Raw genomic sequence first — 24,346 nt, 5'->3', positions numbered from 1 at the left:
TTGATTAATATGGGGAGACATTAATTAATTTAGAATTAATTAATCAAAGGGGGATATGAGATTAACTATATAAATAAATCATTTAGATTTATTTACTAGTAGATGAATAAAGAAATTAATTAAATTGCTTGTGAATTCAATTAATTGGGAAGGGGAATTAATCAAATAACTATGTATTTAATTAACTATCTTTAGACCATTTTTAGGTGTATACAATAGTATGTGTAAATATTACAATTGGGAATGCACATACATTTAGGAGCACTTCCTAGAGGTCACTGCTCAAATACAACAAAGGGCTATAACCCTAGGAAGGATCATTGCCTTACAAAGATCGAACAACAATCCAAATTACATGAACTGAAAGAATAACATCTCCAAATGCCTGATCACAGTTCCAGTTAAGCACAATGTTTACACAACAACACTTCTCTTCTCTTCTCCACTACCAAAGGATAAATTCTCTTGTTCTCATATACAATACTCTTACAAATCATAGACATAACTGCAGGCACACATCTTACAAGATTACAACACTTATTTATATAAATCATCAACCTTAACCTTAAGGTCGACTCAACACATAAGACCTAATTACAAAATTACATCACATGATATATAAATCCATAACCAGACCAATACAATATCGACAAGGACATAGTATGGACCCAAATCAAGTCCTTGAACATGCAACACCACCAAATAATCCACCAAGATCATCTGCAACATGCTAAACCACCAAATATGTCGCATAACACAAAGAATACCATCGGACCAATAAAATATTCAATAACACACACCACGATCAATTTGACCACCAAAATGCATAGAACATGATCAAAGAACGTCAACAAGAAATGTGAATTCCATCGCAATAACCGCAAAAACTCAGATAACAAGAATCATCATTATTTCATCACTTGAGCTCAAGAACACCAAATGACAAATTGATAGATACGCTTTTGAAGTTCCAAATCATGAACTTTTCGATAAAAGGACACACATGAACATCCCAAAAACTCTCCAAAATTCACACAACATAAAGATTCAATTCTGGAGCAATACAATCTAGAAGTCACAACTCTGCACTACAAAACCAACAAAAAAACCAACCATCACACCGGATCACATAAATCGATCAAATCAACTTCCAAAAAACTAAAGTACATACTGAATCAACTAGAGATAAGTATTTTGAAACCCATTAATCCACATCAGGACATCTATAGTAGATCACTCAAACCAACTCTCTGCAACATACCAATTCTCTGCAACATAAGAATATGTTGATATCAATGACAACAACACATTCCAACAACTCTAATATCCAGCAGTCTCCCCTTTTGGCATTGATGGCAACATATGAATGTGAAAAACAATCAATGCAAAGAAAGAAATTAACTCCAACAATCTCCCTCAAAATCACAAGGATCAGCTTCCCCTTTGACAAACAACTCAAAATACTCCAGGGTTTTTTCACATGCTTCTCTCCCCCTTTGATAGCAACGTGAAAAACACATACAAACCATTATTCTCTATTCTCTCTCCCTTACCAGATAATCTCTCCCCTTTAGAACAAACTCAAAAATCTAAACAACTGAATCACACACTGACTACCCCCCTAAGCAACAACACCTACTCATCAATCTGGATAATAGAATAAGACTATTAAGTGCACCAGATCGATGTAACTCAATGCATCTAGTCCATACTAGGAGGGACAATCACCCCTAACTTCTCTCTCAGATATACAAATATTTCTGCAAGCAAAGGCTTAGTGAAAATATCTGCAATCTGTTCCTTTGTAGATACATACTCCAATCTAAATTTTTTCTCATTCACCTTCTCTCTCAAGAAATGAAACTTGATTGATATATGTTTTGTCTTAGAATGCAACACCATATTCTTAGAAATATTGATAGCACTAGAATTCTCACAATATATAACATTAGGCTCATTATAAACAACTTTAATATCCTTTAGCATCTGCTTCATCCAAAGTACCTGAGTACAATTGCTAGCAACAATGATATATTCAACTTCTATAGTAGACAAAGAAATAGCATCTTTCTTCTTGCTTGCCCAAGAAATCAACTTCTTTCCCAAAAATAATGCTCCATCGGTAGTGCTCTTTCGGTCATCAACATCGCCTGCCCAATCAGCATCAGTATAAGCATTTAAAATGAAATCATCAGTCTTCTGATACCACAGACCATAATCAATTATTCCCTTCAAATATCTAAATATCCTCTTCACAATAGTAACATGACGTTCCTTAGGATCAACCTGAAATCTTGCAACAAGACATACAACATTCATAATATCAGGTCTAGTCTGAGTCAAATATAGCATTCCACCAATCATAGATCTATACAGGGTTTGGTTAGCCTTTAGAGATTCATAATTTTTTGTCATCTTGCATCCAGTCACCGTAGGAGTTCCAATAGGTTTGGAATAATCTAACCCAAACTTCTTCAACAATTCCTTCACATAATTAGATTAAGATATGAAAATGCCTTTGTCAATCTATGTAATTTGCAATCCCAAAAAGAATTTCATCTCACCTATCATAGACATCTCAAACTCTTTTTTCATATCATCATCTCCTCCAAAAATAATGTCATCAACAAAGATTTCAATAATAAAAATATTATCATTATCAATCTTTAAGTACAAATTGCTATCAGCAGTACCTTTACAGAATCCCAACTTCATCAAATAGTTGTCCAATCTAGCATACCAAGCTCTAGGGTCTTGTTTAAGTCCATACAATGCTTTCTTCAATATTCATACCATGCCTTCTTCATCTGTTAGTGAAAATCCATTTGGTTGCTCAATCTAGACTTCCTCTTCCAATTCACCATTCAAAAATGTTGACTTCACATCCATCTGATATACCTTGAATAATAACTTCAATTCTAGCTACTAGAACAAAAGTCTCCTCAAAATCAATACCTTCCATTTGTGAATATCCCTTACATACTAAGAGATTTGTTTCTAACAAATTCTCCATCTTCATTTAGCTTATTTCAGAACACCCATTTAGTACCAATTACATTCTCGTCCTTAGGTATAGGAACAAGTTCCCATGTTTTGTTCTTCTCAATATGATTTTACTCTTCTTCCATATCTTTTACCCAATTTTCATCTTTGCAAGCTTCAACAACATCTTTAGGCTCAATTTTGGAAATCAAACATGTCTCTTCAGCAATAATTCTTCTCCTAGTCATCACACCTTTATTTTTATCAGCAATAATTTGATTCTCTAAATGATTTAATCTTACATATGTGGGGGTCTTCTGATTGTTTTGGTTTTCAGTCTCTTGAACTTCTTCACCGGTAACAATATCTTGAATTACCATCTCTTCTGGATCACTCTAATTCATGTTTGGAGTCTGCACTTGCTTTGAAGTAATATCCCGATCATCAGACTCATATCCGCATGCTCTAATTTACTTCTCATAATTATCATCAACCTTCACATTCACACTTTCCACTATCTTTCTCAATCTTTTGTTGTAACACTGGTAGGCTTTTCTCTTAGTAGAATATCCCAAAAATATTCCTTCATCACATCTTGCATCAAATTTTCCTATATCCTCATCTCTTTTGATAAACATTTGCTTCCAAAGATTCTAAAATATCTAACTATAGGAACATGACCAAACCATAGCTCATAAGGGGTCTTACTGGAATCACCTTTTATATGCACCCGATTGAATGTGTATACAATAGCGCTAACAAATTCTCTCCAATAGCTATGCAGAACATTCCCTTAAATCATCATAGGTTCTAGCAACATCCAAAATAGTTTTGTTCTTCCTTTCAACAACTCCATTCTACTAAGAGAATCGCAGAGCAGATAACTGTCTCCTGATTCCATGGTCTTCACAAAAAGAATTAAATTCATCGGAAGTGAATTCACCTCCTATGTCAGATCTTAGACACTTAGCTTCAATCCTGTCTCTATCTCCATTCTAGCTTTGAATATTTTGAATTTCTCCAGTGCTTTAGATTTCTCCCTTAGAAAAGTGACCCACATCATCCTAGAATAGTCATCATTTAGCAACATAAAGTATCTATCACTCTCAAGATTCTCACCCTAGAAGGTCCACATAAGTTAGTATGCACAAGATCTAATAATCCATTAGATGAATACATTTTTCTCTTGAATGAAATTCTTGTTTGCTTTCCCAATTTACATTCTTTACATACTCGATTAATAGGTTTTACTATCTTAGGTAGATCTCTAACAACTCTAGTAGAACTAATATTAATCATGAAATAAAAGTTAACATCACATATCCTTGTATGCTACAACCAAATCTCATCAATTTGAGAAATCAAGCAACTTTTCTCACTAGCATTCAGATGAAAGTATTACCTTTAGTTTTAGTTCCTGATGCAATTTCTATACCAGAGCTATTCGAGATCTTAAATTTCCTATTCTTGAATTGTAAATCATATCCCTTATCAACCATCTGTCCAAAATTCAAAAGATTATACTTCAAACCTACAACATATAAAACATCACCAGTATTATGCTTACCATCAAGAGAAATAAAACCTCTACCATGAATTACACAAGCTTTATTGTCTCCAAATCTTACTACATTGCCATCATACTTCTCCATATTTACAAATTTACCTTTATCACCTATCATGTGATGTGAACAACCACTCTCAATCACCCATTCATCTTTCTCATCAATTTTAGCGGCCAAAGGTTTCTCTTTGTAGTTTTGTAAATTGTACACCCTTCCTAGGGTGATACAATTCCACACTTAGTTTAGCACCCGCCTTAGTGTGTTTGCATCTTGCATTGTAATTTACCTTTAAGAATTTAATTAATTAATTTAATTAAATCTAAAGTCATATTTCACTACTTCATACATCATAAAATTGGGCCCTTTACCCTAAGTCTGCCCCTTTTTATTTTATTCCTCCAATAAATCATTTAATCATAAACCCTAATTATGTCCTATTTCGACCTTTAAGGCCCGAATTTGCATATCAAAACATCTCAAAATAAGCTGTAACTTTAGGATTCCCTCTAATATCATCATATCTAACGACGCTGAAAATTTGGTGAAAATTTGGTCGAGGGAGCATAATTCTATGATATTAAAATGCTTAATCCCAAAAGATTGATGATAAATTCAATTCCCAGGTTGTCCTAAAGACGAAATTAAGTCGAAATTAAGATCTAGGGTTTTATAGATAGGAGTTCTCTTTCTTCATTTGAAGGGATTAGATCTAAGAATCTAAGAGAAGGTTTTTGGAGCACAAGGAGCCTTCTATGTAGTGAAAGAGAAGCTTATGTGGATTCTTCAACAATATTCAATAATATTCAATAAAATTTCATCAAGCATTCATCATCAATTAGGAGCCTTGAAGACATTCAAGAATAATAGGCGATCATCGACTGATGATTGGCTTGTACCCCTCCCTTAGGGGTTGGGTATGGTTTAATGTTATTTTTATGTCTTTGCATGAGATTCATTACATCAATTTACATATTTACATTCATTCTTTATATCACTTTGCATCATTGATTTAGAGCATTTACTTTGTCAATTATAAGAAATTAGGGTTTACTCTTTAGGGTCGCTCTAGATTGTTTGCTTTCATTTTAGGGTCTTGCACACACACAAGATTCCTGCACACTATTTTAATATACAAATTGGCTATTTGTGGAGGTGGAAATCACCAATACAGGGGTTTGATTGAGGCAAAACCCTATATAGCCAACCCAAACCCTCTCTTTTTAGTTGCAGGTGCAGAAACAAGTACCCAGAAGGAGTTTCGGACCAGGAAAAGGCACAAGTACCACCCAAAAGTCTCAGAATTGCTTAAAATTGTCAAGGAAAGGGGCATGGCACCCTGGTCTTTCCCAAAATAGTGGTGTGGCACCATGGTTACCCTCAAAATCAGTGATTTTTGATAGGGTACAGGTTTAAGGTCTCAGAATTGTATCCCCTCAGTTGCAGCTTTCTGTCAGGTTCTCAGCGACAGTGGTGTGGCACCCTGGTCCTGGTCAATTTGGATCAGTTTTCAACATTAGGTACAAATCCAAATTCCTCCCCCTTCTATGCTCTCATTATCTCAGTTTTCGATCTGCAAGTTTGTTCAATTTCAGTTTATATATGCTTCATTGTTCATCTCCTAGTCTAGTTGATCAATCAAGCCCTATTTTTCTCATCACATACAACAAGAGGAATATAAACCCTAAGAGATAATCCATGGCTCTCTCTTTCTCACAAGAAGTATCCAAAGTGAACTATCACCCTAGGCTCTTTCATATTCCCAATGTGTTGGCTAAAGTGGGATTAGGTCGTAGTCACCCGATCTCGCTTTTTTTGCCTACACATTTTGGTGAACCCGACGTGAATCCAATCTTCTTTAATTCTGATTTATGTTCTCAAATCTGAGTGTTGTTTTTTCTATTTCTAATTCAAATTTACATTTACAAATTTCAATTCCTTGCAAATTTCAAAATTTAGAGGTTAATTTTGTAAAAAACCCTAATTTTTGAATTCAAAATTGAACTTGTGGATAGCTTGATTTGGATCATTAATTTCAGATCTGATTTAGGAACACATTTTACTCATAAATTTCATTTTCTAAATCAACATTTAGAGTGCTTGCATTAGTTAAAATTGAATATTTCCTTTTGTTTTGCATATGTTATCATTTGAAAGATGATTTTTTTTGTCATGATGCATTCATTTCATAAATGTGATAATGGGTCAGCTTCCCTTGCTTCATTTTTTCCATCTCTTAAAGAACCTCCTCCTATCTATGACAAAATTTTAGTGCCTAAAAGAGTTGTTAACAACCCCTTAAAAACTCTCCCATGCTCTAAGGATGAAGATTTGAAGAGTAATCTTGACAATTCTCCTAAAATGTGCCCTTCCCATCTTGCTATCTTACAAGAAGAGGATGATATCATAAACACCTTTCTTAGTGTTACTTTAATTTCTTTACATGATGCATCTGTAAGTGAAAAGGTATTGATGGACATTTAATTATCTTCTCCTACATTTGTGTTAAGTGGAAAATTGGATCCTAGTGACTCCCCACCTAGGAGAGAGAAAGGAAGCCACTAGGATGATTTTCACTTGGGAGAAACTTTACATTAAAAAGAGGGGTTGAATCCATTAGATCCATATCTAAGGGAAATAAGGATGTGAATTCTAAGTGGATTTCAAGTGGTTGAAGTGTGATATACCCTCTTTTGTAAATGAGAAAGTTGACTTGTTGACTATGTGGAAAAGAGAGAGGAAATGAGTGAAATGAGGTGCTACCAGTTTGGGATCGCATTGTACCTTTGGATCTGAGCTAATTAAACTGACATGGATCTGCCCTGCAAATTTAGAGAAAATTTTTTGGGATCATGGTGGGAATGTACATGGTCCGCCACAAAATCCACGAAACAAAAAAGGTTCTTCCATCTCTGCAAATGAAGCCCAACCCTACAATTACAACTGCGCACCTGCAACCTACACACATAAAAGAGAAGAACGGGAGGTTGTGGATAGGGGTTTTCTCAGTCAAACTCTGGTTGAGGAATCAACCTAGAAAGAAAGTAATTGCAAATTCTTGAATGTAAACAATGGAAATGTATACCTTGTAGATCTACAACTTGTTGATGATGATTGCTTTGCTTCTTGAATGTAGCCACAAATGTTATATGAAATGGCATGTAACATGATAAAACCCTAACACCCACATGCTTACAAATGAAGGTTGTAATGTTGCTCCAATGGATGAATGAAGAAGACTTGAATGCTTGAATGCTTGATGATGACCTTGAAATCTTGTATATTCTTCTTATGCTCTCTATTTTTCTTTTTGTTGTCCATCCATCCATGAATGAGGGTATTGAATTCCCTTTTATACATGCATCAAGGATTAATTTTCAACCACTCAAGGCTGACAAAGAGGAATAACAAACCCCAAAGATGAGAAATGCATAGGAGATCAAGTAGACTTAACATAGGACCACCCTAAGGGGTGAGGACAGGGGCGTCATGCCCCTGTCCTGCCTTATTTTGGGCCCCGAACAAGGTCTAAAGTAGACACAAGACATGAAGGACATAGAGTGAAGGGTGGAAATGCAGAAATAGGTCTCGGTAAGGGAAGGAGATGCTGTCGCCGAGGTGAGGACCCAAAATGTGGTTAAAATTGCATGGGTCACAATTTTATGACACTACAATTTGGTCTTACCAATGGGGGCATGTTAGTGCAACAAGAGGTTATGAGCATTTCTTTCAGAGATCTCTTTCCTAAGCATGAACCTTTGGAGAAAGATGTTCATTTCCCTCCTAAAGCACACTCCCCTCATGAAGATCATTTTGTGCAAGAAGATGGTATTGTCCCTACTTTTCCTAGTGATGGCATCTCCTCTTTTGACTTCAACAAAATTCCCACTAGAGATGATGCATTATTGAGAAATGCTTCTCCTTGCCCCAAAGCTTGTCTTACCTATAAAGATGCCTTAGAGAAAGAAGATGAAATCATTATTAATTTTCTTAATTCTCTCTCCCTTAAAGATCCTATTGAGCACATTTTGAGGCAAGAAGATGATTTAAATAGATGTAGTGATGCTCTCCCTCTTAAGGATGAATAATTAATAAACAATGTTATCCCTTCTCTCGAAATTGGCAATAACAATAAGGACATCTTTATGCAAGATATTTATAATACTTTCTTCAATGACCTCACTATTTGGGATGAACCATTAAAAGAAGTTGTTGATTATTCTCTACCCTATGAGAGTAATCCCTTTGATAACATCTCAGCTTCCATGAATCTCAATCATTCTCCCTCTGAAAATAGAACATCGACTCCCTCTCCTCAACTAAGTTCTACTCATAAGGATACCTTAGTTCAAGAAGAGATTGTTAATATCTCTTTCAAAGATCTCCCTCTCAAAGGTGAAATTTAAGAGAGTAATGTTGATCCTTCTCCTAGAGAGTTTATTCCCTATGTATATCCTTTGAGGATAGAGGATGATATGACCTTTCCTACTAATACTCTTCCTTCTAAAACATCAATGTCTACTTCTAGTTTATCTCCTAAAATTGATCTTATCCATGATAACATTTTAGTGCAAGAAGAGACTATCAACAATTCTTCCAACAATCTTGTTCATTCTTCTTCTAAAATTCATAAGGACTCCTTTGACATTCCTAAACCATCTTCAGTCAATTTGATACATGTGAATGAAACACCTAATAAGCCCCTCTTCACAGTTCAAGGTGATTGTCCTTCTCAAAGTTTTGAATGTAAATCTATCTTAGTGGTTCAAGGTGGTTATGCTAATGATTCTTTTTGCACTCCTAAGAAACCTTTTGTTACTGTGCAAGGAGGTTATCCTACTAAGAGCCCTTATGAGTATGCTAAGAAAATATTTGAAGAAAGTTATCATATGGCTGCTCATACCTACAACACAAGAAACAATAGGCAGCCTAATCCTCTTCCAGTTACCCCAAATTCACTTCCTCTCTCTCAACCTACTCTTCCACAAGAACCTCGTATATCACAAACTCTTAGCAAGGAGTATGATCTCATTGAACAACTTAAAGCTACCCTTGCTAAGATTTATATTTGGGATTTGGTTCAAACTTCACCTACTTATCATGGGATGTTACAAGATGCTTTGAAAAAATTAGATGTCCCACCTACAGTGACACCTAATAACATGGCTTCTTTGATTGATCCTACAAGTAAACACAAAGCTCAAGTTATATTCACACAAGATGAGTTACCTTCTCATGAAATCTAACATCAATATGATCCTCTTATGATTGTGGTTATTATCAATGATAGTGCTATAAGATGAACCCTTGTGGACAATGGGTTTGGCCTTAATATTTGTGGTGTGGACTTATTGGATAAGATTAATGTGGATCATTCTCTCATCAAACCCACTTCTTTCTATTCAAGGATTTGATAATGCTACTAAAAAATGTTTAGGTGTCATAACCTTGCCTGTTAAGGTAGGTCCCGTTATGTTACCTACACTTATTCATGTCATGCCTGGTAATTTGACATATAAACTTCTATTAGGGAGACCATGGATTCATAATATGAAAGTTGTCCCCTCAACTTTGCATAGGAAAGTCAAGTTCATTTATAATAATAAGACATATACCTTGTTAGCTGACAAACCTCAAGAACCATTAAAATCTAGATCTTCTTGTTCAACTACTTCCCATTCTTCTTTGAATCCTCCTACTTCTTCAATTACATCTATTTCCTTTAATGATCTTGTTCCTTCTAGTACTCCCGATTCTTCTACTCAATCGGAATCTCCTCTTGAAGATATCTTTTCTCCACAAGGAGTGCTCTCAGATGATGATTGTGGATCTCTAGACTTTAACCCTACTTTTGTAGGAGAGTAAAGAGTATCTCAGAAATAATTTAAGACCGAGAAGGAGAAATCTAAGGAGGAACCTAAAGAGCAACCCACTTTGTCTAAACAACTAAGTAACCACTTTGTGGTTGCTTCTAATTCAAATAATTCTTCAAATCCTTCCTCTAATTCATATAGCACTGAGACCTATGAGGCACAACCATCTCTTTCTGATTTGACATCCCTTTATGGTCTTGGTTTTCACATTTTAGCTAAGAGTGGCTATGATGGCAATGGTTGTGGCACAAATGAACAAGGAATTAAAGTTCCTTTAGAAGATAACACACATGAAGCTTCATTTGGACTTGGATATAATCCTTCTAAGCCCACCGAAGCATCTAAAATACCATCTCTCAATGTGAATGCTATATTTAGTAGTGATGATGACCTCACCTCAATTAAATCATCTTCTAGTTCTTTCAACACTCATCTCCCTCATAAGGAAATCTCGGTGATGAACAAATCTCTTAATGACTCTCCTCAAGATATTTCTAATCCCACTTATGAGACTTTATCTTCTACTCATTCTAAAATCCTTTCTTCTAGGAATAAGACTCTAATTAATTACACTTATCCCTCTCCTAAGATCTCTTGTGTGCAAGAAAAGTATGACTTAGTGGCCTATTCTTCTCCTCTAAACTTCTCTCTTTCTAAAGACTTTTTAACATTTATCATCTTATATAAGTTTTTAATCTCACTTATAGTAGAGCATTTAACATGTCATATTCAAATACCTCATTCAATCCATCATGTCTTTAAATAACATTGATGGCTATTATGTTGCTCATCATTATGTGATATTGGTAGCTTACTTACTGGGGGCTCATTGTCATTCACGATGGTACAATTTCACATGCAATCATACTTTTGGAAGCAACATAATAGCCTATTTATATCTCATCTCTTCTCCTTATATATGGGGGGCAAGAGTGATTTCAAACATCTCTCCTTCTTAAGATTAAAATTTCCCCTTAGTGAAGTAGTGTCTTCTATAAGGATTTCTTATTGATCGTAGAGGTGTATTCATATTTGAATTCCTTCTCTCATATTGGAACAAGCATCCCTAATGGGGATCTTAAGTACATATCCTTAATTGGGACCTCCTCCTTGGTGTTGGAAGTCTTTGATCATTCATCAATTTCTTTTCTTCATTGAGTAGTATCTTTTATAATAAACCCTTCTATTTTGTGCACATGCATATCCTTGATGATAATTTGTTGCCTTCTTTTAGAAGAGTATTGCTATAAATAATCTCTCTTTGATGTCATTTCAATCCTCCATTATTTTTGAATTTCCTTTATGGAGTTGCATTTTTAAATTATATCTATTGCATTTGTTTCCATTTAAATATTTCATCTTGTGTTAGAGAGATCTCAAATCCTCACACTCTTTGTTGTTTGGAATTGAGGTTTATTTCTCTTTCTTACCAAATGATTCTCCATGAGTTTTTGATCTTGTATCAAATCTTCTTGTAAGAATTTGTCATCAATCTTCTTTCACAATTCGATGTGGTAAACATGATACCCTATTTCAACTCACTAAAATTAGCAAGCCAAAACATGGGGGGGGGGGAATATAGATACCCTCAAATTTTCATCACCTTCCTAAGTAAGAATTTAGGTGATTTTGTGATTTTATCTAATATGTGATTTTGTAGGGTGCAGTTCCTAACTGTGTACTGCAGATACCGCTGGGGGATTCGTCTGACAACTTTTGGATATATCATTTTTCATGAATGTTTACTTTTATTTAGTTTAGCTTTCATATGCACGTAGTGTCATATGACCACTAAAGTGGGGGCTAAATGTAGTGTCGTAAATTGTACACCCTTCCTAGGGTGGTACAATTCCACACTTAGTTTAACACTTGCCTTAGTGTGTTTTCATCTTGCATTGTAATTTCCCTTTAAGTATTTAATTAATTAGTTTAATCAGATCTAAAGTCATATTTCATCACTTCATACAATATAAAATTGGGCCCTTTACCCTAAGTGTGCCCCTTTTTTATTTTATTCCTTCAATAAATCATTTAATCATAAACCCTAATTATGTCCCATTTTGACCTTTAACAACCGATTTCGCATATCAAAAAATCTGAAAATCAGCTATAACTTTGGGATTCACTGTAATATCATCATATCTAACGACCCTGAAAATTTGGTGAAAAGTTGGTTGAACCATGTGTAAAGTGCACATGGTCCTCAACTTTTTTCTTGAAATTTCAGAAACATAATTCTATGATATTATAATGCTTAACCCTAAAATATTGGCAGGAAATTCAATTCCTAGGTCATTCTAAAGACAAAATTAAGTCAAAAATAAGATCTAGGGTTTCATTCATAAGAGTTCTCTTTCTTCATTTGAAGGGATCAGATCTAAGAATCTAAGAGCAGGTTTTTGGAGCACAAGTAGCCTTCTATGTAGTGAAAGAGAAGATTATGTGGAGTATTCAACAACATTAAACATCATTCAACATCATTCAACATCATTCAACAACATTTCATCAAGCATTCATCATCAATTAGGAGCCTTGAAGTCAAGAATAATAGGAGATCACCGATTGACGATTGGCTTGTACCCCTCCCTTAGGGGTTGGGTATGGTTTCATGTTATTTTCATGTCTTTGCATGAGATTTATTACATCAATTTACATATTTAAATTCATGATTTATATCACTTTGCATCATTGATTTAGAGCATTTACTAGTGCAGGAGCACCTCGTGAAGCTTATGGAGCACTTCATCAAATTTTGGTTTGGAATGGCCTATGTTGGTCTCAATTAAATAATAGAATTTTTGTATGTCCAAAGGGTGTTTTTAGTGTGTTTAAGTGTCCTTTGTGTCTTATTTTTGTTGTTTGTGGAGTTTTTGGTCTATTTTTGACCTTTTATGCCTTGTAAGCCTATAATGGGCAAAATGTGGAAAAATGGTCAAAATGCCTTATAAAGCCTTGTTAGGCATTGAAATATGTTTGTGTGGTTCTAGTAAACCATTTCACATGGTGGAGGTAAGTCTATTTGGCTCACAAGTAAAAAATGCTCATTGTACCAAAAATTGTCAATGTTGTCAAGCGACATTTTGACAATATTTGGAAAAGTTGTAAAAATAAGGCAAAAGGTTGTTATTGGTCCCTACCTGGGCATGATTTGGGTGGTGAGTGACTATTTAAAGCATCACACAACTTTGTATCAGGTTGGCATTCGAAGAAAAGAATATTTCAATACAAAAACTCAAGATTTTGTCATTTTTCTCACACTTTTTGCTCCAAATGGTATAACAGTCCATACTTCCTGAGAATTTGGCCGTACTATTTTCATTTGGGAATTTGTGCCATGTTGTGTTGAATATTTTTCACCTGGGTCTTTGTGCTGGTGTGAAGTTTTAGCATTGTAGCAAAATTATTTTGTTTTACCTTGTTCTCGATTGAGTAAGGGTTTGGCTTCAATAATGGAAGCAACTTGATTTTCTTTGGCTCTTTCTCCATGGCCTCTGAGAGTCAAGTTTTTGTAAATACAATTTTTTTATTATTTGTAATGGCAAAGAAAGTGGTTTTTGTTGCTAACTAGGTGAGCTCCTATAGCCCGGCTAGTGAACTTTTATGGTGAAAACAAAGTTGCTCTAAAAACCCTCACAAAGTGAACCTTATTTTGGTTTCCCAAGGTGGAATGAAGTTTTATAAGAGATTTTAATCCATATGGAAGAGAGTTCCAATGAATAATTAGTTAAGAAATGCATTTTGAGCAGCCAAAGTAGTGAAATACAATGGTTTTTAAGCACTTTTCCTCTTGAAACTTGGTTGCACATCAAGTGTTTGTCTTTATGCTTATAGAGAAGGAAGTTGGAAGGCTTCATAATGATGCTACAGACATTCTCAAGAGATTTGGTGGTCTGAATAAGTGTTTGGAGTGGTGTTGGGGTGTTAGAAGACTTGAAACCCTTAAAAACCCTTGTTTTTAGGCACATATATAGGACAGTCATTGTACAGCCCTGTCAGACCTCCTCATAGAAAAAAATTGAAATATCTATTTTGGCAGTTTGTGAAGTTATAAGCATTTTAGTAGTTTCAAAGGGCTAATTGGGGCTCTTTTCTTGTAGCATTGTTTTGAGCTTTTCCTCAAATCGGGTAAGAAGACAAATTGAAAGACCATCAAACAAAGTTGAATTAAGCCTAAGAGTATGTTAGATAATATTCTAAACCTCCTACAACTCTTGGTAAGTGATCTTGGTGTTTGGAGCTAAGAAGCAAAGTTTCACCTTTGTGAGACTTGAGAGCAAGTTTGAATGAAAACAAGAACTAACATGGTAGGAAGACCTCAGGGTTGGTATGAAGCATAGAGCAGGAAAGACATCAAAGAAAAAATACCCAAATAAGTGACAAAACCTTCAACAATTAACTTTGAGGGAACTTACAAGCCAAATTGAGGGTTGCTCTAGATTGTTTTCCTTAATTTTAGGGTCTTGGACACACACAAGATTCCTGCACACACTATTTTACTATACAAATTGACTATTTGTGGAGGTGGGAATCACCAAAACAAGGGTTTGACTAAGGAAAAACCCTATATAGCCACCCCAAATCCTCTCTTTTTAGTTGTAGGTGTAGAAACAGGTACCTAGAAGGAGTTTCAGATCAGGAAAAGGCACAAGTACCACCCAGAAGTCTAAGAATTGCTCAAAATTGTCAAGGATAGGGGCATGGCACCTTGGTACTACTCAAGATAGTGGTGTGGTGCCATGGTGCCCCTCAAATTTAGTTATTTTTGATAGGGTACAAGCTCAAGGTCTCAGAATTGCATCCCCTCAGTTGCAGCTTTCTGTCAGGTTCTCACGGACAGGGGCATGACACCCTGGTCCTGGTCAGTTTGGCTTAGTTTTTAGAATCAAGTACACATCCAAATTCCTCCCCTTCTCTTTTGTCAGTATCTCAGTTTTAGATCTGCAGGTTTGTTCAATTTCAGTTCATATATGCTTCATTGTTCATCTCCTAGTCTAGTTGATCAATCAAACCCTATTTTTCTCATCACATACAACAAGAGGAATATAAACCCTAAGAGATAATCCTTGGATCTCTCTTTCTCACAAGAAGTATCCAAAGTGATCTAACTCCTAAGGATCTTTCATATTCCTAATGTGTTCTAGTCACCCAATCTCGCTTTTTCCCCTCCACACTCTTCAACAATACAACTTGTAGAATGAACATATATTGAATCATCTTCCTTGATAGAAATGAACACAAATTCATCTTCTGAATTCCCTTTCTTAGACTCATCATATATCACACCTTCATCAACAACATAATATCATTTCTTCTGATATCTATACTTTCGATTAGGCTAGTAAGACTTATCATATTTTGACACTCTTTCTGCTCTTTCAGGGCACCTAGAAGCAAACTGACCTATCTTATTACATGAAAAAAATTTCAAAGACAACTTCCCTTCATACTTTCGGGCTCCCTTAGGCAATATTTTTTCAATAAGTTCTTTAATATCTTCCAATTCTCTTTCATGTTCTTCCATCTCTCTCATTTCCCTTTCCTATCTAGAAACCCTAGTTGGAGTTTCTCCCGGATCATACTTTTGCTTCCCGGATACACTAGCTTTAAATGCAGTCTCAGTTTTTCCATGTGATTCTCCAAGCTCTCTCAATTCAAAAGCAACAAGCTTACCAACCAATATATCTCTTGTCACAGTTGTCACAGTCTGGATCTCATCAATAGTAGCAACTTTGTGTTTTTAAGGAGGCAAAGATCTCAACACTTTAGCCACAATCTCATCTTCTTCAAGGACTCCACCGACACATCTGATATTTAGAACAAGATTATTCACTTTAGCCATAAAGGATGAAATATTATCATCTTCTCCCATTCTCAGCAACTCATACTTTCCTTTCAAGCTCTGCAATTTAGCAACTTTCACATGTTTATCTCCTTCATACAAGGTTTCTAGCTTCTCCCAACTCTCATGTGTAGTCTGCAATCTCATCACATTAGTCATCTTTGTATCAGTCAGGGCACTCAACAATGCTTCTTTAGCTGTTATGTTATGTTCAACATCTTTGATCTTAGTTGCAGTAACAGGTCCATTCAGAGGGACAATGTATGCAATCTTTGTAACCTTCCAATAATCTTCTCCAGGACAATTCAAGTGAACTATTATCCAGTTCTTCCATATAGATAATTAGTTCCATCAAATCTTGGACTCTCCTTGAAAAGAATAACAGTAATCCCAGATCTCCCCAAGTGGTCAAGCTCTTTCCAAAGGATCTAGCTCTGATACCAATTGTTGGTAGGAACAATGCAGAAAAACTGAGAGGGGAGGGGGAATTAGTTTTCACCAAACTCAAAAAAATTAATCTCAACTTTAGATTTGATCAAGAATAACAATAGAAAAGGTGCACACCACATCAACAACACACAACACATAACACATGGATTTTTGACGTGGAAAACCCAGTCAAGGAGAAAACCAGGATGGGAACCTACCCACAATATGATGATACTCTATAGTAGTATGTGTAGATATTACAATGGGGAATGCACATGCATTCAGGCACATTGCCTAGAGCTCACTACTCAAATACAAAAAAGGGATACAACCCTAGGAAGACTCATTGCCTTACAAAGATCAGACAACAATCTGGATTACATGAACTAAAAGAATAGCATCTCCAAATGCCTGATCACAGTTTCAGTTAAGCACATTGTCTACACAACAACACTTCTTTGATCTTCTCTACTACTGAAGGATAAATTTGCTTGTTCACACATACAATACTCTTATAGATCATAGACACAACCACAGACACAGATCTTACAATATTACAACACTTATATATATAAATCATCAACCTTAACCTTAAGGTCAACTTAACACATAAGATCTAATTACAAAATTACATCACATGATACATAAATCCATAACTGGACCAATGCAATGTTGGCAATGACATAGTATGGACCCAAATCAAGTCCTCAAACATGCAAAACCACCAAATAATCCACCAAGATCATTTGCAACATGCTAAACTACTGAATATGTCGCATAACATGAAGAATACCACCAGACCAATAAAATATTCAATAATGCACACCACGATCAACACGCACCACCAAAACATATAGAACAAAATCATAGAACATCAACAAGCAACGCGAATTCCATTGCAATAACCACATCAACTGAGATAACAAGATTCATCATGATTTCATCACCCGAGCTCAAGAACACCAACTAACAAACTAAAAGATATTCTTGTGAAGCTCCAAATCATGAACCATCTGATAAGAGGACACACATGAAAATCCCAAACACTCTCCAAAATCCACAAAACTATAAGAATCAATTCCATAGATGATTTGGTGATTTGGAAGTTGTGCTTCAGAAGTCTATGCAATGATGATGATGATTATCTAGCAGATTTAGTTGAGTTCTACATTGCTCCACATTTCTAGTTTTCTTGTTGTGTTTTTGTATTTATGCTACTCATGCATGCATCTTTGTTATTCTGATTCGGTGATGTTGGTGTGATTCAGAAATGTGTTTTTGGCTATGTTCTTTCCTAGTTTTTGGTTGACCCCAGATGTTCTATCTTTTGGTCTAGTGATTATGGCATTTGGATAACGTGTTGTTACATTGTGGTGAGGTCCACTTCTCATTCCTTTCCATTGTAGGAATGCTTAGTGAAGACCAATTTTTAATTGTTCTTTATTATCTCCTTGGCTGACTTGGAAAATTCTAGTTTGAAGATTAGTATATAAACAATGGTTGGAATGAAATAAATATATAGAAGGATTCACATAAGGAAGTTGATTATAAAAGGAAGATCTATCTTTGTCAATGGAAAGTGGCTGATCAATATGGTTGTATGTTGATGCTATTTTGTACCGGTGGCAGTGAGCCTAAGGCTTCTTTCGACATTACAACTATGTGGTAGTTTTCCTCTGTGGTGGATTCTTTTTTTCTTCCTCCGGGCAGTGAGACCTCCATTTTCTGACGGTTTTAGCCATGCAATGAGCCCACCTGCAATGAGCACTCTGGTAGTGAGCCATATTTGTAAAAACCACCTTAATCGGTGTCACCCTAACAGGTATTTTATATTGAGAACTAACATTCTCTGTGGTTTTTCCCTTCTTGATTTTTCCACATCATATCTGGTGTTTCATGTGTGTGTTCTTTCATGCTCATATTTGTTTTTGGTTAAGTAATATTAGTTTTAATTTACCAGATCTATTTCTGTGGGAAAATTAATATATTTCTTATTGTACAACTGATTCACCCCTCCTCTCAATTGTCCAGAACATTCAATAATTGGTATTAGAGCTTTCATTCCTAGAAAGTGAGTCTAATTGCTCAAGGAGATCCGATGTCGCATAAATTGACTATTCCTACTTCTGAAGGATCCAACTATAGTTTCTAGAGGGTAAAGATGTGAGGTTACTTGATTTATCTAAGTTACAAAACCTAGAAATCTATGGAGACCACATATTCACTATTGGAAAATGAACCTACTACACTAGATGAGATTGAAGCCTATGAAGAAAATGAGTAAGCAAGGTATGCTATCTTTAGTGTTTTATCTAAAACTGAATCGACGAAGGTTGTTGCATTAGATCTTTCTTATGAGGTTTGGGAAAGATTGAAAAGTATCTTTGAAGGAAATGAAAGAGTCAAATAATCTAAGATGTAGATTGCTAAAGGCACATATGATAATTTGAGAATGGAAGAAGGTGAAGGTGTAGCAAGCTATTTTCAAAAGGTTGATAGTGCTATAAATGAGATCAAAGATCTTGGTGGTGTGTTGGATGAGTTGGTATTTTGGATATGTTGATATGGTTTTGTCATTTATGTCAACACCTATAATCACTTGTCAACACTTATCAGCACTTGGAGTGACTTGGAGACTACTTGGTTATGTCAAAGACATTATTTGATCACTTGGTTTTGGCGATTTGGTTATTTGTTGTTACCAACAAATAGGTCCAGGATATACTCCAGCAGGCATATCTATTCCAGATCAACATGACATGTTATGAAGATGATTTATTATTATTGTAAATGCATTGAGCTGAAATCATGCATCGCATAATGATTTATTTGTAATTAATTTTATTGTAATATATTTTAGTTAGCCGACCTATTCAATTGGTCTTAGGTTATGGTATAAATGTAAGATCTCATTTGCGAGATTGATATGCAATTGGAAAAAGAATTGTAATAAGGTATATGCAAAAATAAGCAGAGCTATACACACAAACATCATTTGAAGGTTGAAGGAAGGTTTTTGTGAAGGCAATCAGAACTTAATCGATACTGAATCCAGCATATGAAGATGCTATTTTATGCAGTATATTATCATTGGATTTAACCATCCAATTATAGTTAGTGTGACTCTCATTTTATGATTGAGCAGTGAGCTCTAGGAAGCTGGCCTTAGAGCATGTGAAGAATCCATATTGTACACACATACTATCTGCAGTAGTATCATTTGATTGTGGGTAAGTCTTCCCACTGCGGTTTTTCCCCTTATAGTGTTTCCACGTACAAATATTTGTGTTATGTGTTGTGGATGTTATTGTCTTTCTGTTTCATGCATTAGTATTTACCGTTACTGCAATTAACAGATAAAATTGTCTACCAACATAAAGTTTGGTTTACCGGCATTAAGAATTAAGTTTTGGTTAAGTTAATTTTGGTTGAAATTACTGGACAACTGATTCACCCCCCCCCTCTTAGTTGTCTCCAGGACCTAACAATTGGTATCAGAGCCTAGTCCTCTTTTTGTAGAAGTTTAACAACTTGAGGAGATCCAATGTCTTCTAACTATTTCCAGAAGGACAGTCTGAAACTTGATGGAACTAACTATGGCATATGGAAGATCAGGATGGAGACACATTTGAATTGCATTGGAAAGGAAATATGGGATGTTACAAAGAATGGCTATACTGCTCCTACTCAAGGTCAACCTAATCCACCTAACCTGGCTAAAGATGAGGAAAATGATTGCAAAGCAAGAGAAGCACTTTTGAGTGTATTATCAGATCAGCAAGTCATGAGATTGTTAGACAGATCTACTGCTAAATCTATTTGGGACAAACTAGAAACATTGAATGAAGGAGATTCCATAGTCAAAATTTTAAAACTTGAATGCTTCCGGGTCAGGTATGAAAGTCTGAAAATGGAAGAAGATGAAAGAATTTTTACTTTTATGGAAAGAGTAAATGAAACTGTTTTGGGTATATAATGTTGTGGAGGAACCTTAAGTGAAGATGAGATTGTTTCTAAAGTTTTAAGAGCTTTGCCACTGGCATATAAAATGAAAGTTACTGCTATAAATGAATTAAGAACAATGCCTAATGCATCAGTATCTAGAGACACCTTGGTCGGAAAACTTTCAACTTTTGAACTTGAGGAATTTGGTCCTGTTACTACTATTAAGACAGATCTAGCTTTCAAGGCATCATCATCATCATCTGAGAAATCTGATTGGAAAGCCTTCTATGCAAGAGAACTTGAAGAAAGAAGGATAGAAAATGAAGAGCTTGAAGAACTTGAAGCACTATTTGCAAGGAAAATGCCTAAAGGTCCAATTGGAAGTAAGTATGAAGGTAAAACACCCTTTAAATGTTTTAACTTTAATAAGATTGGTCATATGGCTTGTAGATGTCCTGATAGACATGCAAGATTAAGAGAACAAGCTAAAAGAACATATAAGCCTAACCCTGATTATCAAAAATACAAGTTTAAGAAGAATAGAGACAAATCTTGTTATTATGCTGATGAAGGAGTTACTGATGATTCTGATGAGGATCAAATAGACAATGGATGAGCTTTTGTTGCTATAATAGAAGATCAACTGACACCTACTATTCAACTGATAGAGTAGGCCTTGGTAGCTAAAGTTGAAGATAAGGATGAATGGATTATTGATTCAGGATGTTCACATCATATGACTGGTGATAAGAGTAAATTCTTAACCTTTCAAGAATACAATGGAGGTTTAGTAAGATTTGGAGATGATAAAGCTTGTTTGATCAAAGGAAAAGGCACTATATCTTTTGATGGTAAGCACAATACTGATAATGTTTACTATGTTGAAGGTTTGAAGCATAATCTTTTGAGTGTTGGTCAATTAGTTGAGAAAGGATTTTAGTTATAATTCAAGAATGGTAAATGCAAAATCTTGAAAAGAACTGGTTTGGAAATTGCAACCAGTAATTAGACTAGAGGTAATATCTTTCATTTGAACAACAATGAGAAAGCATGTTTGATTGCACATATTGATGAAAGTTGGTTATGGCATAAGAGACTTTGTCATGTAAATTTTGATTGCATTGTGAAAATCAATACAACTAATGCAGTAAGAGATTTACCTAAGATTGTTAAACCTCACAATCCGGTATGTAAGGAATGTCAATTTGGAAAACAAGTTAGAGCAACTTTCAAGTGTATTCCAGAGAAGTCTAACAATGTTCTTGATTTAATTCATACTGATTTATGTGGTCCAACAAGAACTAGAAGTATACAAGGAGATAGGTATTTTATGCTAATCATTGATGACTATTCTAGAATGTGTTGGGTTACTTTTCTCAGGGAAAAATCTGAAGCATTTGGGAAATTCAAACTATTCAAGGTGATGGTAGAAAATGAAACTAGCAAGAAAATCAAATGTTTGAAATCAGATCAAGGAGGTGAATTCACATCTAAGGAATTTAATACATTCTGTGAAATGAATGGGATCAGAAGATAGTTATCAGCACCCCGGACACCCCAGCGGAATGGAGTTGTGGAAAGGAAAAATAGAACTATCTTGGATGCAACCAAAAGTATGATATCAAAAGCAAATCTACCTCATATATACTGGAGAGAAATGGTCAATATAGCAGGTTATACATTCAACAGAGTTCACATCAGAGGTGAAACCGGTAAGACCCCTCGTGAACTATGGTTTGGTAATACTCCTACTCTTAAATATTTTAGAATATATGAAAGTAAATGCTATATTAGAAGAGATGAGTATATTAGCAAATTTGATCTTAGAAGTGATGAAGGAATATTTCTTGGTTATTTATCTAAGAGCAAGGTTTATAGATGTTTTAACAAGAGATTGCAAAAAATTGTGGAGAGTGCAAATGCGAAGATTGATGAATAGTTTAGAGGAAATTCAAGGTACACAGACTCTGAACCGGCAATAGAGATAATCACAAATGAACCTACTATGAATACACTAGTACATAATGGTGATCTAGTTAGACCGACATCATTTGAGGATTCAATAGTTACTAAAGAACAACAACAAGTAAAAACACCTCGGTATGTAAGATTGAATCATTCTGAAGATCAGATAATTGGAAACAAATTTCAAGGAGTTATGACTAGAGGAAGATTGGCAAATGAAGAGGTATGTCTTATTTCTCAAATTGAACCTACATCAATTAATGTGGTATGTGAAGATAAATATTGGATTAAAGCTATGGAAGATGAATTGGAACAAATTGAAAGAAATAAGACTTGGTCATTAGTTCCTCGGCCTAAAGACAAAAATGTAATTGGAACTAAATGGGTTTTCAGAAATAAACTTAATGAAGATGGTAAGGTAATAAAAAACAAAGAAAGATTAGTGTGTAAGGGATATTCATAGAAAGAAGGAATTGATTACAATGAAACCTTTGCACCGGTAGCTAGAATTGAGGCAGTCAGACTTTTATTGGGTTTTGCAGTACACAAGAACTATAAAGTATATCAAATGGATGTTAAATGTGCATTTCTGAATGGAGATCTTGTAGAAGAAGTTTATATTGAACAACTTGATGGATTTTCTTTGACAGATAACAAATACATGGTTTGCAGGTTAAGGAAAGCTTTATATGGTCTAAAACAAGCTCCTAGAGCTTAGTATGCTAGATTGGACAAATATCTTTTGAAGCTTGGATACACTAAAGGTAATGCTGACAACAATCTATACTACAAAGTGACTAATGATGACATATTGGTTATTTAAGTTTGTGTTGATGATATAATCTTTGGAGGAGAAGATGGATTGTGTAAAGACTTTTCTAACAAAATGCAGCAAGAATTTGAAATGTCTATGATTGGAGAGATAAAATTCTTTTTAGGATTGCAGATTTCACATACTAATAAAGGTATATTTCTATATAGACACCTAAAAATGGTCAACGCTTGCGGAGTCGTACTTTAACATTTGCGCATTGCCTCATTTTAGGTTTTTGCGTCACATTAACATTTCTCCTATGTCACGCACTTGGTCTTTATCATTTGCGAGCATCGAGTCTTTCTTCTGCATTCTTCATTTGTCTCACTTTCGAATTTGGTCTTGTCGATAACAATCTTTAATCATGATTTTGGTCGATCTTGTCAATCTCTTATCAACTTGTCAATCTCGTCGTTTTACGATCGATTTGTCATCGATCCTTGTCCTCTTCAATCATGTCAATTTGAATCAATTAGTCATTGTTCCTCGTCAATTGGCACATTTATCAATCAAATCATTTATCAAGTCAGAATCATGATCAAATCAAATCGATATCAATTATCTTTCATCAAGACCTAATTGTCATTCTCGCATTGCTAATTCATCTTCTAGGGTTTTATGATTTAATCATTTAACCTTGTGTGTCATTTCTTCCTCTAGGATTAATAAATTATTTATTTATCCTAAGTCTTCTCATCACAATTAAATGTTCATTTAATTGGCTAATAATTCCTCTTTTTGTGAATTAATTAATAAATGAAAAATTATTAATTAATTCACTAAATTTCCTAAATTCTTATTTTCCCAATTTTCTAATTTTCCTAATTTCTAATTCAATTTCCTCCTATTTTTCTCCTAATTTCATGGGAATGACATAGAAATTTGTCATAATTTGTCATAATTGACAATCAATCAATTCTTGACATAGAAATTTGTC

This window comes from Cryptomeria japonica, chromosome 1, assembly GCF_030272615.1.
Source record: "Cryptomeria japonica chromosome 1, Sugi_1.0, whole genome shotgun sequence".
In the NCBI taxonomy this organism is placed as follows: Eukaryota; Viridiplantae; Streptophyta; class Pinopsida; order Cupressales; family Cupressaceae; genus Cryptomeria; species Cryptomeria japonica.
Note: the sequence above shows the minus strand (reverse complement) of the source record.